Source organism: Peromyscus californicus, unplaced genomic scaffold (genome assembly GCF_007827085.1).
Source record: "Peromyscus californicus insignis strain IS unplaced genomic scaffold, ASM782708v3 Scaffold_10__1_contigs__length_136768540, whole genome shotgun sequence".
Lineage (NCBI taxonomy): Eukaryota > Metazoa > Chordata > Mammalia > Rodentia > Cricetidae > Peromyscus > Peromyscus californicus.
Window position 1 is genome coordinate 84,330,663 of NW_026294391.1, and position 18,865 is coordinate 84,349,527.

Here is an 18,865-nt window from a genome sequence, read left to right on the forward strand (position 1 = left end):
CTTAAATTAACCCATTTCTATAAATCTATATCTTGCCACGTGGCTCGTGACTTACCGGCATCTTTACATGCTGCTTGTCATGGTGGCAGCTGTCAGTGTCTCCCTCCTTCAGCCTTCCACTTCCCAGAATTCTCCTCTCTCTGTCCTGCCTATACTTCCTGCCTGGCCACTGGAAAATCAGTGTTTTATTTATACAGAATGATGTCCACAGCAGTGTCTGTATTATCAGTGTTCTGTTCAGAAAGTCTTCTCCTGTGCCAAAATGAATTCAAGTCTATTCCCAACTTTCTCTTCTAACAGGTTCCGTGTATCTGGTTTTATGTTGAGGGCTTTTATCCACTTGGACTTGAGTTTTGTACAGGGTGATAGCATGAACTTATCCAGTTTGATCAGCACCATTTGCTGAAGATGCTGTTTTTATTTTTTTCAATGTATATTTCTGACTTCTTTATCAAAACTTATGTTACAGTTGTATAGCTTGGTCTTTTTGTGGGACTACTAATAATGGGAGCAGCGACTGTCTCTGACACTTTTGCTGGCTTTTGGGACTCTGTTCCTCATACTGGGTTGCCTTGTCCAGCCTTAATACAAGGGGAGGTGCTTGGTCTCACACAGCTTGATATACCATGACTGATTGATATCCATGGGAAGCCCGTCCTTTTCTGAAGAGAAAAGGGAGAGAAGTGGATGAGGGGGAAGAGAGGAGATGGGGGAGGTACTAGGAGGAGAGGAGGGAGGTGAAACTGTGGTCAGGATGTAAAACATAAATAAATAAGTGAGTAAGTAAGTAAGTAAATAAATACATAAATGAATGAATAAAAACAAAAACTCGGGTGTCCATATATGTGTGGATTTATGTCTGGGTTTGCAAATAATACTTTGACTTCTTCCTTTCCAATTTGTATCTGCTTGGTCTCCTTCAGTTGTCTTATTACTCTAGCTAAAACTTTAAGTATTATATTGAATGGATATGGAGAGAGTGGATAACCTTGCCTTGTTCCTGATTTTAGTGGAATTGCTTTGAGTTTCTCTCCATTTAATTTGATGTTGACTATAGGCTTGCTGTAAATTGACATTATTATGCTAAGGTATGTCCCTATTATCCCAATCTCTTCAGGACTTTTATTATAAAGAGGTGTTGGATTTTGTCAAAGGCCTTTCTGCATCTAATGAGATAATCATGTGGGTTTTTTTTTTTCAGTTTGTTTATATGGTGGACTACATTGACTGATTTTCATATATTGAACCATCCCTGCCTCTCTTGGATGAAGCCTAGTTGATCATAGTGGAAGATCTTTTTGATGTGTTTTGGATTCAGTTTGCAAGTATTTTATTGAGTATTTTTGCATCTATATTCCTAATGGAAATTGGTCTGTAATTCTCTTTCTGTGTTGAGTCTTTATATGGTTTGGGTATCAGGGTAAGTGTGGCCTCAAAAAATGACTAGAGCAATGGTTCTTCTGTTTCTATTGTGTGGAATAATTTGAGGAGTATTGGTATTAACCCTTTTAGAAAGCCAGGTAGAATTCTGCGCTAAAACCATCTGGCCTCGGACTTTTATTGGTTTAGAGACTTTTAATGACTGTGCTTATTTCACTAGGTATTATAGATCTATTTAAATTATTTATCTGATTTTGATTTAACTCTGGTAAGTGGTACCTATTGAGAATATTATCCATTTCTTTTAGATTTTTCAATTTTGTGGAGTATAGGTTTTTCAAGTATGTCCTTATTATTCTCTGGATTCTCTCAGTGTCTGTTATGTCCTCTTTTGGTTTCTGATTTTGTTAATTTGGATATTCTCTCTCTGCCTTTTAGTTTGGATAAGGGCTTGTCTATCTTCTCAAAGAACCAGCTCTTTGTTTCATTGATTCTTTGTATTGTTTCCTTTGTTTCTATTTAATTGATTTCAGCCCTCAGTTTGATTGTTCCTTGCAGTCTACTCCTCTTGGGTGTGACTACTTTTTGTTCCAGAGCTTTCAGGTGTGCCATTAAGTTGCTAGTATGAAATCTCTCTGATTTTTTTTCATGCAGGCACTTAGTGCCATAGCACCAATTTCATTGTGTTCCATAAGTTTGGGTATGCTGTGCATTCACTTTCACTGAATTTTAGCAAGTCTTCAATTTCTTTGTTTCTGTTTTGACCCAGTTTTCATTCAGTAGAGGGTTGTTCAGTTTCCATGAGTTTATATATTTTCTGTTGTTTCTGTTGTTGATATCCAGCTTTAATCCATGGTGGTCTGATAGGATGCAGGGAGTTATTTCAATTTTCTTTTGTCTGTTGAGACTTGCTTTGTGTCTGAGTATGTGGTCAATTTTGAAGAAAGTTCCATGAGTAGAGTAGAAGGTATATTCTTTTGTGTTTGGGTGAAATGTTTTGTAAATATCTGTTAGGTCCATTTGGTCTATAATGTCTGTTAGCTCCAGTATTTCTCTGTTTAGTTTTTGTCCAGATGACCTGTCCATTGGTGAGAGTGGGGTATTGAAGTCTCTCACTATCAATGTGTGAGGGTAAATATGTGATTTAAGCTGTAGTAGTGTTTCTTTTACAAATTTGGTTGCCCTTGGGGCATAGATGTTAAGACTTGAAATGTCATTATCTTAGTGTGATGAAACACCATGACCAAAAAGCAAGTTGGGGAGGAAAGGGTTCGTTTGGCCTGTACTTCCATATTGCTATTCAGTATCAAAGGAAGCCAGGGCAGAAAAACAGGGCAGGAACCTGAAAGCAGGAACTGATTTAGAGGCCATGGAGGGGTGCTGCTTACTGGCTTGCTTTTCTTGGCTTGCTCAGCTTGCTTTCTTGTAGAACCCAGGACCACTAGCCCAGGGATGGCCCCACCCACAATGGGCTGGGACCTCCCCTAATTAAGAAAATGGCTTATAGCGGGATCCTAAGGAAGCATTTTCTCAACTGAGGTTCCCTCCTTTCAGATAACTCTAATTTGTGTGTCAAGTTGACATAAGATTAGCCAGCACAGTCACCTTGGTGGATTTTTCTTTTGATGAGTATGTATAGTGTCCTTCCCTAATTCTTTTGATTAGCTTTGGTTTGAAGTCTATTTGTTAGATATTAGAATAGCTATATCAGCTTGCTTCTTAGGTCCATTTGCTTGGAAAATCTTTTCCCAACTCTTTGCCCTGAGATAATTTCTATCTTTGATGTTGAGGTGTGTATCTTGGATTCAGAAGAAGGATGGATCCTGTTTTTGCAACCATTCTGTTGGTCTGTGTCTTTTCATTGGGGAATTGAGACCATTGATACTGAAATATATCCATGACCAATGATTTACCTCCTGTTATTTTGTTGTAGTTGTTGATGATGCACAATTTCTTCTGGAATTCTAGCTCTAACCAGCAGGGAGGAAGATTCCAGCCCAGTTCTAGCTTGATGAGGCTGTGTCTACGCAACCAAGGTATGCGGTATCATCACCAATGGAATCTTACCTTCTAGTTCTTGTGGGCAAGCAGCAGCCATGGCAATTGCCTGCATTGTTTTGGAGGCCTCAGCTTTCAATGAAGAAGTCCACCCATGGCACTAGGATGTTCCTTTAATAACCCATTGCTTCTGGGAGCAGCTTTATTCACCCATACAAAGTGCCTGTATCCAAACTCTTCAAGTTAAATTTGTTTTTTATTAGCTTAACAAGTATCAGGTTTCTTTTTGGTTTTCTTCATAAATCATTAATTTTAGTTCATACACCTCCACCCCAGCTTCATTCTCCCTCATGTTCTAATTTAAAAATTTTTAATAATTGAATGTGTTACACTACATAGCCCTGGCTGGTCTGGAAATCACAAAGATCCATCTGCCTCTACCTCTTGAGTGTTGGGATTAAAGGTATACACTACCATATCTAGCCTATAGGTTATTACTTTTTAAATGGGTGATCTATAATCATATTTCTTTTTTTCTTTTATTCTTTCCTCCTTCTTTGTTTTTTCAAGACAAGGTTTCTGTGTAACAGCCCTGGTGCTCCTGGAACTCACTCTGTAGCCCAGGCTGGCCTCAAACTCACAGAGATCCACCTGCTTCTGCCTCCCAAGTGCTGGGATTAAAAGCATGTGCCACCCACTGCCCAGAAATCACATTTCTAATCTTATTTATAGTAATTTGTCTAGTTAATTTTTCTATTTCTTGCATTAAATTTGGTAACTTTGAGATTGTTAGGAAGTAATATATTACATTTAGATTTTCAAATTTGATATAATATATTTACAGGTGAAATTTATATTAATTTTAATTACATCTATTTCTGTGGTTTTACCTTTCTATGTGTGCCTTTTCTTTTTAAAAAGTTATTTTAGCTGGGTGGTGGTGGTGCACACCTTTAATTCCAGCACTTGGGAGGCACAGGCTGGTGGATCTCTGTGAGTTCGAGGCCATCCTGGTCTACAGAGAGAGTTCCAGGACAGGTTCCAAAACTACACAGAGAAACCCTGTCTCAAAAAACCAAAAAAAGAAGTTATTTTATCTTTTGAGATTATAGTATAATTGTATCATTTTCCCTTTCCTCCCTCCAAACACTCACATATAATCCTCCATACTCTTTTTCAAATTCATGTTCTTTTTTTCATTAATTGTTGTGATGTAATATAGGTATAATGTATATGTGTATGCATATGTATATGCATATATTCCTAATTACATAAGTACAACCTAGTCAGTCTATATAATGTGCCTTGTATGCATGTTTTCAGGGTCAACGATTTGGTATTAGATAACTGGGGTGCTCTTCCCCGGGGAAGACTGTTTCTCCCACTCTCACCATTCCTTAGTTGCCTGTAGCTCTTTGTGTAGGGCTGAGGCAACAGGGAGTTTGCTTTGAGAGTATGTCTCCTAAGAATGTCAGAAGCTACACCCATAAAGTCTCAACAAAATGAATGCCCAAACATGACTTAAACAAGGACAACAATAGACATACTAACATGCACAGGGGTTCTACCTTTTATTATTATTCATAATTTGTGCACTTTTGTTTCCCTGCTGGTTTTACTTAATCATACTTATTAGTCTATTTATTTTATTAGTCTGTTCAGTGAGCCAACCTTTTATTTATCATGTCTACAACTGTTTCACTTGGTTATTCCCTTTTATTGAAAGAAAGAGGACTTCATGCAGGCCAGGATGGCATCAAACTCACTGTGTAATAGAGGGTGACGTTGAACTCCTGAATCTCTTGACTGAACCTCTGGAGTGGGGTTACAGGTGTGCTGATAGATTGTGGAGGTCTAGTGCCATCTCCTATTGTATATTCACATATAATTCTTCAAAAGAGTGCTTTTTCCTCTTATTCACGGTGTATAAGATAGTGGCAATCACATCTGTAATCCCAGCATTTAGGAGATGCAGAAAGGAAGATCTGGATTTCAAGGAAATCTTCAACTACATAGTGAGTTTGAGGCTAGCTTGAGCTTTGTTATAATAGCATATGTCAAGAAACCAAAAATAAAGAAAATACATTCATTGAGTATAGCCCTAGTCATGCCCTATAGGTTTTGATATGATGCATTCTCCTTTTCTTTGATTTCCATGTGACTTCTGATTTTGTTTTTCATTTACTTTGGGGACCACTATTTTTTTTTCCGTTCTCCTTCTATTTTTTTTTTATTAATTTATTTTGCAATACAATTCAGTTCTACATATCAGCCACGGATTCCCTTGTTCTCCCCCCTCCCGTCCCCCTCACCTTCCCCCCAACCCCCCCCCCATTCCCATCTCCTCCAGGGCAAAGCCTTCCCCACAGACTGAGGTCAACCTGGTAGACTCAGTCCAGGTAGGTCTAGTCCCCTCCTCCCAGGCCGAGCCAAACAATCCTGCATAGGCCCCAGAACGCGCCCGATCTCGTCTGACCACTATTATGTTATCAGGTAGTTCCATTTTATAATCGTCTTTTATTATTTATTTCTAATTTTAGTTTCTTTTAAAAATATTTACTTTATATGTATGAGTGCTTTATCTGCATGTATGCCAGCATGCCAGAAGACAGCATCAGATTCCATTATACATGGTTGTGAGCCACCATGTAGGTGCTAGGAATTAAACCCAGGTCCTTTGGAAGAGCAATGTATGTGTGCTCTTAACCACAGAATCATCCAGTTGTTAATTTTAGTTTCTTAGTAGGATGTGACTATAATACTTTCATTCATTTTTTAGACTGCTAATGTATTTTTATGCAATTAACACCATGATCAAAGTATAAATAGCTATATAGTGATTAAATTTGTGGCCTTCAAATAATAATGATGACTTAGTAAAATTATTTATTTGAATGCCATATGTGTTCTTTGGTGAGTTGTTAAACATTATGTATCTTAATTTCTACATGTGTAGCCTGGTGCAAAAAATAATATCAATTTTATAAGGTTGTTGAGAGGCTTAAATAAGGTATGTGATGTGCCTAGAGCAGTACTTGGTAGGCAGTAAGTGCTCAATAAATGCTACACATGATAATTTAGACATGGATGTCTTCCTCCTGAATCTTTGCCTATTTGAATATTTCTTATTATACCTTGACTTCTGAAGAGTACCTTGATTAGACATATTACTTGGGGGTTACTGTCATTCCATTGTAGGATTTGTTTTGCTTCTAGATGATCAGTAATTGTCTGATTGTTCCTTTGTATGTATCTTTTATAACATTACTATTGAACTTATTAATTTAGTAATGACAATTGTAAACATTTAAACTTCTTATATTAATCTTTTAAAATTAATTAATTTATTTTATGTGCATTGGTGTTTTGCCTGCATGAATGTTTGTGTGAGGGTGTTGGATCCTTTGAAACTGGAGTTATAGACAGTTGTGAGCTTCCATGTGGTTGCTGGGAATTGAACTCAGGACCTCTGGAAGAGCAGCCAGTGCTCTTAACCGCTGAGCTATCTTTCCAGCTCCTTCTTATATTAATCTTATCTAGAACTTTGTGTGCTCTTCACTCCAGCCTCATGATTATATTTAGAGTTGGTGAAATTTAGTAACTTTAGTATCTTTTACTTAATGTAGGAATTCACCAGTTCATTATAGCATTTTGATCAATTCTCCAAGTATTATATAAAAATAGTTCTTAATAATTTTCATTCTTAATTTTTCACTTGATCAACTTGGCTGTATACTCATTTCTCAATAATGACATTTCCCTGTCATTTAATCTAGAAGGTAAAATCATGGTTTTCAATCCAGAAATTAATTTTTGCCTAATTTCTTTCTTTTGCTTGTTACTACTATTTTTAGCTAAAAATAATATCTGACTCTTCTAATCATCTTGTTTCATAGAAATAGGATATAAATTTCAGAATGCATAGATATTGAATATGAGTAGCCTTAATACAAGGAACTGGATGATAACCTGAACTTGGAGTTGATTGAGAACAATTCTGTGCTTCTCAGTGTATTTTTTTCCACTGCATGAACATTTGGCTTCATGCACTATTTTCTTAGACATACCCAGAGATGGTTAGGTGGCAGATTAAAGATTTTCAGAAAGTATTTTTAGACTGTTACCCATCAATTATCTGTTCTCTCGATCCCAACCCCTTCCAAGCCTCTGCATTTCGCATTAGCACAGTGCTCCAGCAGTCATTATTAGAGGATCATTATGCTAGTTGTTTCTAAGAAGAATTCAGTGGACTCAGGAGAAATCAGAGAACAAGTGTGGAAGCTGGGGACAGATTGTGGCTTGACCAATAGATAATACTATCCTATAAGCTTATTCTGTTTATATCCCTAAAACTAACCTCAGAATAGTTAGAAGAAAAGAATATGCAGTTAATTAGTAAGGGAGGGTGACATATACAATAAACTATTAAACAGTCACATAGTTTCTGACTGATATCCTGAAAAGAGTTGCTGGGGGATGTCTTTCTGTACATTGTGAATAGATGTTGTTCCCATTGGTTAATAAATAAACTGCTTTGGCCTGTGGCAAGGCAGCTAAGAGGCAGGCAGTAAATCCAAGGAGAGAGACAGGAAACGAGAAAGGCAGAGTCTAGAGAGGACAGCCACTGCCAAAGGAGCGGCAAGATGCCAGCAGGTAATGCCATGACCACGTGGCAACTTATAGATCAATAGAAGTGGGTTACGTTATAAGCTAGTGAGCAAGAAGTGTGCCATAGGCCATATAGTTTGTAATTAATATAAGCCTCTGAATGATTATTTTATAAGTGACCAGGGGACTGTGGGGCTGGGCAGGACTGGAGAATACTTATGGCTACAGAGTGCTGTTTTCATCTTTTCTTGATTTTTATTTATTTATTTGAAAATTAGATATTTGATATTTAATATTTAATATTGTATATCATTATATATAATATTTTCATGTAGACATGGATGACAAGATACTGTATTTTCTATGTAATGTCTGTTCCTATTTTCCCATCCCACTATATTTCTTACTTTTCCATTGCCTACCTTCTTTGCATTAGAGGAGGTATTTATAGAGGAACATTAAAATTTCTAAATTCATAAAAACGTCATTACAGGTATACTCTGCCACACCACAATGTATCTAGCTACAGTTCTTCTTTTGCTTTTTCCTGCTCAAAACTAACATGCTCAATATGAAGATTTATGTCTTGCTTCAGCTGTTGAAAACTGTATGCCACAGTTTCTTCAAATATTCAATTTTCCTTGACGAAATTCTTTCAGGTGTATTTTTCAAGTTTCCTTTCTTTCTGCCATGCACTCTAACCTCCCTTTTCTATTTCGTGCCACTTTATCTCTGAGTGCTCCACTTGGGGTGATTTCTCCTTCTATTTCAATTATTTCCCCGCTCCTGAGTTTGCCCCCGTCATCTCTTTCACTATTTCCATATTAATTGCCATGGTATGTTGCTCTAGAGCTAGGAGGCTGGGGCTGTGGTTGAGCTGTAGAGCATATACGCAGCATGCAAGGAGATCTAGATTCAATCTCCATTCCACAAAAGTGACTGAGAGATGGCTGCTTTACATTGTTTCAGCAGTTAACAGGATCTTACTACTCTTTTCCCAATATGGCATAAACAGGAAAGTGACAGAAAATGTTTCAGTCACTGAAGGACAACACAAGCAATACAGACAGCATGTGTATCTGAGGGTAATGAGGGAGAAATGAGCACGGTGGATTATGTCATCATGAAACAATTACTTATTTGTGTTTGTGTGTGCACGCGCGTGTGTGTTTGCAAGCGCATGCACATGGGCACACACACACACACATATGTGCACCATGGTATATTGTGGAGGTTAGAGGACAACTTGCAGGAGTCATTTCTCTCCTTCCACCTTGTGGGTTCCAGTGATCCAACTCCGGCCATCAGGCTAGGCACTAAGTGGCATTACCTCCACCTTGTCATTTTTTTAAAATGAAGATATCCAGCCGGGCGGTGGTGGCTCACGCCTTTAATCCCGGCACTCGGGAGGCAGAGCCAGGCGGATCTCTGTGAGTTCGAGGCCAGCCTGGTCTACAGAGCAAGTTCCAGGAAAGGCGCAAAGCTACACAGAGAAACCCTGTCTCGAAAAACAAAACAAAACAAAAAACAAACAAACAAAAAAAAAATGAAGATATCCTCATTGCTTTTGTTTTTGATTGTAAAAAATAATGGCAAACTGACGTTTATTTTTAAGGCAACAATAGAACCTGAAAATATGGAGAAGTAAGGACAAATCTTATGTGTATTCCCAGATTCTATAATTAACACCATTCTGACACCAAGTCTCGTCTGCCACTCTGTTCTTACATTTTGGTGGGTTGACTTAAGTTTACAGAGGATATAAATGATAATAATCCTAAACATGGACATTGAAGCCAGAGGGAGGAACCTACGAATCAGAATAGCACTGAGAAATGGAGTTTAAAATCATTGTTCACTCTGGAAAAGTAAGCATTAAGATCAGGATCCCAGATCATGCCCTTTCATAACACTGAATAATTCCCTCCACAAAGGTGTTGTACATTGTAAGAGAGCATGCTGGTTCTCCCATGTTTCCTGCTTTCTTTTGGGAACCCAGGTTCAAGGTCCCTTAGATTGGATGAGATTATGAGACCGAGTTCTTGTCAATGGATAGATGTTGTATTTCAGAGTTTCACTTATAAAACTTCCCTATGCCTATCTGTGTTGCTGACTGCTTTTACAACCCACCTGCTGGTTTCTAGTGTTGAATAATTTATTAGTGTTCATCTACTTTAATTTACTTTTTCATGTCCCTAAAACCAGAATCTAGTCTGCTTCCAATTCCCTGTTATCTCAAACTCTGTGCTGTATGTCTTCATGCATATCTCCCTATGGATCTATATGAGAGGTGCTCTGGAATAGATACATGAAGAGAAATGTGACTTTGGGGCCACAGAGTATATGTATAATTAATTTACTGCAATATTGCTCTTTGCAATAGCAGTTCTACTTTAAACGCTAATCAGTTGTTGTTTTCTTCTATCTACATTCTTAGGAATAATTCGTATATCGCAGCTTTCTAATTTTGATAGCAAAATAAGTATAAATTAACTAACTGTGTTTTAGTTATTGATCATCCGAATCATAATGAGTTTGAACGTCTCTTCATCTATTTCTAAGAATTTTGGTTTTTTTTCCCCCAAGTATACATTTATACATTTTATCAGCTTAGGGCAGCATGTTTCCTTCTTCTGGGAGTATTTTACTTATGTCAGTTATTAATCCTTTGTTAATGTTATTGCAAATATATTTCCCCATCTGTCATCTGTTGTCTTTGTTCATGTTGTTAACTATTAAACAGAAATTCTTTTTATGTAATCAAATTTATTAGTCTTTTGTCTTTTTTGTATACATTTCTCATTTGTGTGTGTGTGTGTGTGTGTGTGTGTGTGTGTGTGTGTGTGTGTTTTACTGGGCATCAAACCCAGGACTCTGTGCACACTAAGAAGGCGCTCAACCGCTGAGCTGTATTGCCAACCCTACTGCTATTTTCAAGGTTTGGTTTAAGGAACTGTTATCTATTTCTAAGACATAAATAGATATTCCTATACTATTTTTTAATTCATTCATTAATTTGTATGTGTTTGTGTGTGTGTGTGTGTGTGTGTGTGTGTGTGTGTGTGTGTGTGTGTGTGTATGTGTGTGTGTGTGTACAGGTGTATATAAGCATGCATGTGGAAGCCATGGACAACTTTAGTTGTCAAACCTTTAGGTGCTATCCACTTTGATATTTGAGACAGGGTGTCTCACTGATCTGGACCTCCAAGCAGGCTAGGCTGGCTGGCCACTGAGTTCAAGAGATCCTTCTGTCTCCACAGCCCCAGTACTGGGTTGCAAGCAGGGACAACCCCACGTAGGTTTTTAAATGTGGGTTCTGGGGGATCAAAATCAGACTGTCACGTTTGCTCAGCAAGCACTTTACCAACTGTGCCATCTCTTCAGCCCATGTGTTATTTTCTATTACTGTCATATTTTTAGCTTTCATATTTAGATTGCTCATTCTCTAGAGTTCAAATTTATGTATTTGGTACTAGGGAGAGGTGAATAGTGAGTCAGTATTGCCAACACTGTATAATAAATAGTCCATTTATTTCCCATTGATTTGTGGTGCCAATTCCACAGTTTATTGCTTCTCTATTTAAGTCTTCCTATAAGCCTTTCCATTTATCTATATATCTTTTCTATACTACCTTTATTACCCTGGCAAGGAAGGGACATATGGTGCTTACCAAATGATCTGTGTACTAATATGGTGCTTACCAAATGATCTGTGTGCTAATATTCTCCATTTGCCTTATATGTAAATTATTGAGCAAAACATTGGAAATAAAAGTGTGGATGACTTCTGGGCTGTAGTAGTTAAATTTTTGTTTGACAGACCATATACTGAGTTAGGAGAGCCATGATACTGAAGAAGCTTGAGTGCCTATTCTAGATACCTCATATCATATAAAAAATAAAATGATTTCTCTTTAAATATTATTTTTACTGGATAGCATCATCTTATATCATCATTTTCTTTTTTAAAAACTTGGTTTAAATTAGTAGTTTTATTTACATCTTTAACACTAGCAGGTATTCAAAGCAGGCTGATGTCCATGGGCATAGTTAAAGAAATATTTATTTTTTAATATTAAATATTGCTTTTTTAACACATTTAACAGATTTACATAATATTGAACTCATAGGCAATGGAAATAATATAATTGATTTTTAAATTTCAATCACCAGGTGCTTCAATTGGATCCTTTAAATATTTTTAACATAGGCTTAAAATAACACAAGGAACTTAACAATTTTACAGTCTCCTCAAATTCTTATCACCAAAACAAGGCAATACAAATTAAAGATCAAAGTCTGCACAGAGCAGTTTTTACAAAGAATTTTTAAAGAACAGATCAAAATTATCACAAGATTTTGCACGCCAAAGAGATTAAAATTCAAAAGAGAACACTTGTATAGAGATTGATGGAGGGGACACAAATCCAGGCAAAAGAGACCAGGTAACAAAAGATGCAGTTACTTTATGTCTGACCTGAATGTAAAAAGTCAGAACTTATTAGTAAGCAACTAACAAAGAGCATCTTTTTATAAAAGAGGCATCAACACAACAGTGTAGGTGAAAGTTTCTGTCCCATCAGCAACTCCTAAATACCCAGCAGCGGCTTCTCAAATTATTGACTCGGAGGCTTAATATAGATTATAAATGCTCAGCCAGGAGGTCAGCCTTATTGCTAACTAGCTTTTACACTTAAATTAACCTATAGTTCTTATCTCTGTTTAGCTATGTGGCTTGGTACCTTTTCTTAGTGCAACATTCTCATCTTGCTTCCTCTGTGTCTGCCTGGCATCTGCCCCGATTCTGCCCTTCTTCATCTCTGTCCTTAGTTTGATTGTACCTCCTAACCTTATCTTGCTTTGCCATTGGCCAAAACTGCTTTATGATCAACCAATGAGTGCAGCACACATTTACAACATATAGAAGGACATACCACAGCATTTTCCCTTTTTTTTCCTAATCAAAATGCTGTGGAATAATCCTTTTCTACACTATGAATATGTATTACTCTCATTGGTTAATAAAAAGCTGACAGGCTGGCAGCTAGGCAGGAAGTTAGGCAGGAATGCCAAACTGAGAATGCTGGGAAGGAGAAGGGTGGAGTCAGGAGTCAACAGCCAGATCCAGAGGAAGCAAGATAAGAATGTTGTACTGAGAAAAGGTACCAAGCCACATGGTTAAATATAGATAAGAATTATGGGTCAATTTAAGTGTAAGAGCTAGTTAGCAATAAGCCTGAGCTACTGGCCAAGCATTTATAATTAATATAAGTCTCTGTGGTAATTGGGAAGTGGCTGCCAGGTATTTGGGAGTTGTGGCGGGACAGAAACTTCCACCTACATAACAGTTTTTTTTTTCAATTTTGAGCATAGGGCTGAGATATGTAGCTCAGACTGGTCTCAAATTTGCAATTTATCTGCTTCATCTCTTCCAGTCCTGGGATTACAGGAATGTGCCACCTGGGAGGGCAAAGAATGTCAGATTCCTGAGTGCTGGAGTTACTAGCAGTTATGAGGAGCCCAACATGGGTGCTGGGAATCTCGGGTCCTCTGCAAGTACACTAAGCTCTCTTAATTATTGAGACCTCTCTCCAGCCTCTCTGTGGGTATAATTTAAATGTAACAAAGATGTAAACTTTCTTAACAAGTAAACTTCTTGGTAAACATGTAGGCTTCACAATGAAGCTGAAGTCATGATATTCAGCTCTAAAGCACCTGATTCTTTGCTCCTTCTCTGAGACCAGACCACCCAGAAGAGAAGAAATGCAGAGCTGTCATAGTAGACCCCTAAGTCCAAATCTATAACCTAAAATTGGAGATAGCAATTGAATCTAAGAGGGTTGGAAATGAACAGTTTACATATCACACATTGGTTTTACAACTTTTTTTTTTCCGAGTTCCGGAAATTGGAGCTGGATACTACACAGAGGTCAGCCTAGCAGTCATGTCTGTTTATTGGTCTCTCCTGAAGAGTTCTGAACACTTCATATATAAACTGACTGGTACCACGTATGGCCTTTCTTTTCCCCAAGTGTTAGGTAAGTGCCATTTCTAAGGGAATCATGAAGGTCATGTTTACAGAAGATGTGGGTTCAGCTTGGAGAGATGCCTTAGTGGGTAAAAGTGCTTGCTGTACAAGCATAGCAATCTGAGTTCAAATCCCCAGAACTCAAGTACCTTGTTTGCTTTTCTGTTTCTATGACCAAAAGCAACTTGCAGAGGAAAGGCCTTATTTTTGTTTAGAGGTTATAATTCATCATTGAGTTAAACCAAGGCAGGAACTCAAAGCAGGAACCTGGAAGCAGGAACTGAAGTAGAGACTATGAGGTAGTACTGCTTTCCTGGCTTGCTTCCCCTGGCTTATTTAGCTATCTTTTCTATAGAGTTCAGGTCCACCTGCCCAGGGATGGCTCTGTCCACACTGTGCTGGGGCCTCCTACATAAATTTGCAACCGAGAAAACGCCTCCATAGACATATCGGCAGTTGAGTCCTCAGTTGAGATTCCCTCTTTCCATGTATGTCTGTGCTTGTGGCAAGTTGACAAAAACCAACCAGCACACTACATAAAGCAATATATGATAATGTGTGTCTGTAATTTCAGCAACCTTCTAGTAGTGTGCAAAACAGAGACAGGAGAATCATTAGTGGAACCTAATGGGCCATCTAGCCTGGCACATGCTGCTGCAAACAGCCCACCCTGTCCCAATGTAGAAGGTGGAGACTGACAGCTGAGTTCGTCCTCCCATTTACACACTTCTAGGGCATGCGCATGCATGCCCTCGCACCCACACTTGCTCTCTCTCTCTCTCTCTCTCTCTCTCTCTCTCTCTCTCTCTCTCTCACACACACACACACACACACACACACACACACACACACACACACACACACGATTTTTAAAAACATGGGCACATTGTGTAGAAACAAGATGCCACTTCTGAACAAACTTAGAGCATCTGACAACTGAGAGCGCTGAGGGGCCTGAGTCCTGTAACTCCTTCGCCGTGCTTTGGAGGGTGTGGATGGTGACATACATATCCCTAGACAGTTTCTCGTCATTTCCACTCACCACAAAGCTTCCAGGGTGGTGCTGGTACAGCCTCCTCAAATTCCTCCTTGTTTTCTTCTTTCTTCAACAATCACAACAGAGTCGTATTGACAACCACAGGCACTAAGGATTCACAGATGATGCCCACAATTTCATCTCCAGTAAGTTTCTAGAATTCCATAGGATTTTCTTTTGAGGAAAGAGGGGTCGAAGCCCTGTTTTGAACTCATTTCTGGACTTGTCTTATTTCCTTTTAAGCTTTCTTTTACTCTTTGACTTCAATCTACTGGAAAATGAGAGATCTTTCTTAAGGTTTGCAGGAAAATGGAACATTTTCTTTTCTTTTCTTTTTAAAAAGATTTATTTATTTATTTTATTTTTCATGTGTATGAGTGTTTTGCCCCCATTTATGTCTGTGCACCACATGTATGCTTGGTGTCCACAAAGGCCAGAAGAGGACATTGGCTCCCCTGTAATTGGAGTTACAGATGGTTGTGACCTGTCATGTGGGTGCTGCAACTAAACCCAGATTCTTTACGAGAGCAGCAAATGCTCTTAACTACTGAGCCAACTGTCTAGCCTACTCCCTCCTCGTTAAAAAAAAAATTAGATTTTGGAATGTTTTTAACCTCTCATGCACATTGACTCATTTTTTTTTTTCAAGACAGGGTTTCTATGTGTAGTTTTGGTGCCTGTCCTGGATCTCACTCTGTAGACCAGGCTGGCCTCGAACTCACAGAGATCTGCCTGGCTCTGCCTCCCAAGTGCTGGGATTAAAGGCATGCACCACCACCGCCAGGCACACACTGACTCTTTATCCTTCAGCTCACAAAGAATTTGGAGCCATTTGATTTCCTGTATCGTCAAGTCCTGGAGCTGGTTTTGTCTGTTAGGCTCTACTGTCCACACATTAGATCTGTAAGTCACCTTCACTAGCAATGGAGGAGACCGCCATCATCATCTTCTTTATTCAGTTGTTAACATTTACAAATTTTGGTTATGCTCCCTTTTATAACCCACAAAATAATTTAACAGCATACTCTAAAAACCCAGAGCACAAGCATTTGGTTTTGCTGGTGTAGTAGTTTGTTGGGGACTGTGTAGCCATATAGCTCAGGCTAGCTTTGAACCGGTAATGCTTCTGCTGCAGTTTCCAGAGTGCCACTATGTCTGGCTCAGGTTTTTGTTTTGTTTTGGTTTGAGACAGAATCCCATGTAGTCCATGTTAGCCTCGAATTTTGAATTCTCCTGCTTCAGTCTTCCAAGTGCTGAGATTATAGGCCTGCTCCACTAGGCTCAGCTTGGCTTATGGGATTAAAAACTGTTATTTCGTTGTTTTGTTTTCTATCTGAACTGCATTTTGGTCCAATAAGCTAATCTTTATGACAAATATTCTTTGAATTGTTGATAATTGACATATACCCAAGTTCATGTCCAGTTATTGTAAATGTACTGTTTAATTAAAAAGGGGATATTTTACTTTTATTGCATTTTATTTCTTTTTTTAAATTTAAACTTTCATTTTATTTATTCTTTGTCTTTCACATCATGCAGATAGATCCCATTTATCTCCCCATTCATTCATATTTGCCCTCTGCCCTTGCAACCCCCCAAATAAAATAAAATAAAATTTAAGAGAAAAAAGAAAGAGAGAGAGAGAGAGAGAGAGAGAGAGAGAGAGAGAGAGAGAGAGAGAAAGAAAAAGAAAGAAAGAAAGAAAGAAAGAAAGAAAGAAAGAAAGAAAGAAAGAAAGAAAGAAAGAAAGAAACATCATCATGGAAGCTGTAGTGTGACAAGTGAATCACACAGTATACCCTCTAGTCCATATACCTTAATGTGCAAGTGTTCATTGCAAAGATTCATTGGTCTGGTTCAAGGCCTCTCATCTGTGCTACACTATCGATGCTGGATCCTCACCGGGGCTCCTCTTGGATATCCTGTTGTTGCCCTGTCTGGTGGAGATCCTGTAGCTTTGGGTCTGCAGGACTAGCCCCTTCACTGCTCCAGCAAATCATAGATGGGGTGGATGTTGGGGTGGGCCAATTCATAGCCCTGGTTCTGGGCTTAGGCAGTTGCAGGATTGGTCAGCCTGCCAGCTCTTCCCCATCCTCACCACCAGGGTGAGCTCTCTGGCATTGCCCCGGCTAGTTCACCCCTTGCAACAGTGAGCAAGGGGTGGGACGGTTCTCCTGCTTTCATGCCCTCAGAGTTAGCTCTCCCACACCTATGCCTTCAGGTCCAGCTCTACTGTGTTGCCCAGATGAGGTGCAGGGGCCACTTTCCCAAGTGCTGCAGCTGGTGAAGGGCAGGGACAGCTCTCCTCTGCTCTTATGATCTCCGGGCAGGGGTGGGGGAGTGGGGTGGGAGATATGGCATTTCCCACGCTGTAAGGGCAGAGGAGGGCAGGACCAGATCTCCCAAGCCGGTTCTTGGACTGGTTCACCCACACCCCCATCAGTAGGGTCACTTCTACTGTGCTGCCCAGGTGGGTTCTGTGTCTATCTTATTAAATCAGTTTGTTGATTGCAGTGTTCAGTATTCTGTATCTTTGCTGTGTATTTTCTTCTCTATGTTTACATGTTGACTCTGCCTCCCAAGTGCTGGGAATACAGGCATGCACCACCATACTGGGAAACATTTTTGTTCACATATTTTGAGATGATTTGATTGAATACACTTTAGATTTTTCTAGTAACATTTAAAGACTTTTATTTTGAAATCCTTATGCATTTACAGGAACTGGCAAGAACCACAGGAATCTCTTTCACTTTGCACATAATTTTTCTCATTGTTTAAGTTGCCCAGAACTATAGCACAATATCAAAATTAGGAAACTGACATTAGTACAAAATAGGTATATAAGTATGTCATTTTGCCATACCTCTGCAGTCAGGATGGAGGTCTACCCCACCACTCCACAGATCTTCATGCTGCCCGTTTGTAGCTGTGCATGTTTTCACTCCACCTCCCTTGAGCTCTGGCAACAATTCTCCAGTCTCCATCTCTCTCTACTTTGAAAATTTAAGAATATTTTTTGAGGTAGGTCTCACTATTTTCTCTGACTGTCCTGGATCTCGATCTGTAGACCAGGCTGGCCTTGAACTCACTGAGATCCACCTGCCTCTGCCTCCCAAGTGCTGGGATTAAAGACATGTGCCATCATGCTAGGCCAAAAATATTTTAAAAGTGGAAACATAGCATGTGACTTTAATTTTTTATGGGGCTGGAGAGATGCCTCAGAGGTTAAGAGCATTGCTGCTATTTCAGAGGACCTGGATTCAATTCCCAGCACCCATACCACAGCTCACAACTGTCTGTAACTCCAGTTCCAGGGGATCTGATGTCCTCTTTTGGCCTACCTGAGTAGTAAGCATTCATACAGTGTATAGACATACATGTGGACAAAACACTCATACACATACAAAAATTAAAAATATTTTAAATTACATATATTTTTTGTGGTCTATATGTGTGCATGCATGTGTGTGTGTATGTGTGTGTGTATGTGTGTGTGTGTGTGTGTGTGTGTGTGTGTATGTGTGTGTGTGTGTGTGTGTGCCTGTCTGTCTGTCTGTCTTCTGTGTATGGGTACATGTGCACTCATACCGAAGTGCTCATGTGAAGGTTAGAGATCCACCTGTGGGAGTTGGTTATCTCCTTTCACCATGTGGGTCTTGGGGATTGAACTCAGGTCCTTTGGCTTAATGACAAGCTCTTTTACTCATTGAGATATCTAACCAGCCCAATATATGACTTTTTGATATGTTCCTCAGTACAATGCCCTAGAGATTCATTCAAGTTGTTTGTACTAATAGTACATTTCTTTTCAT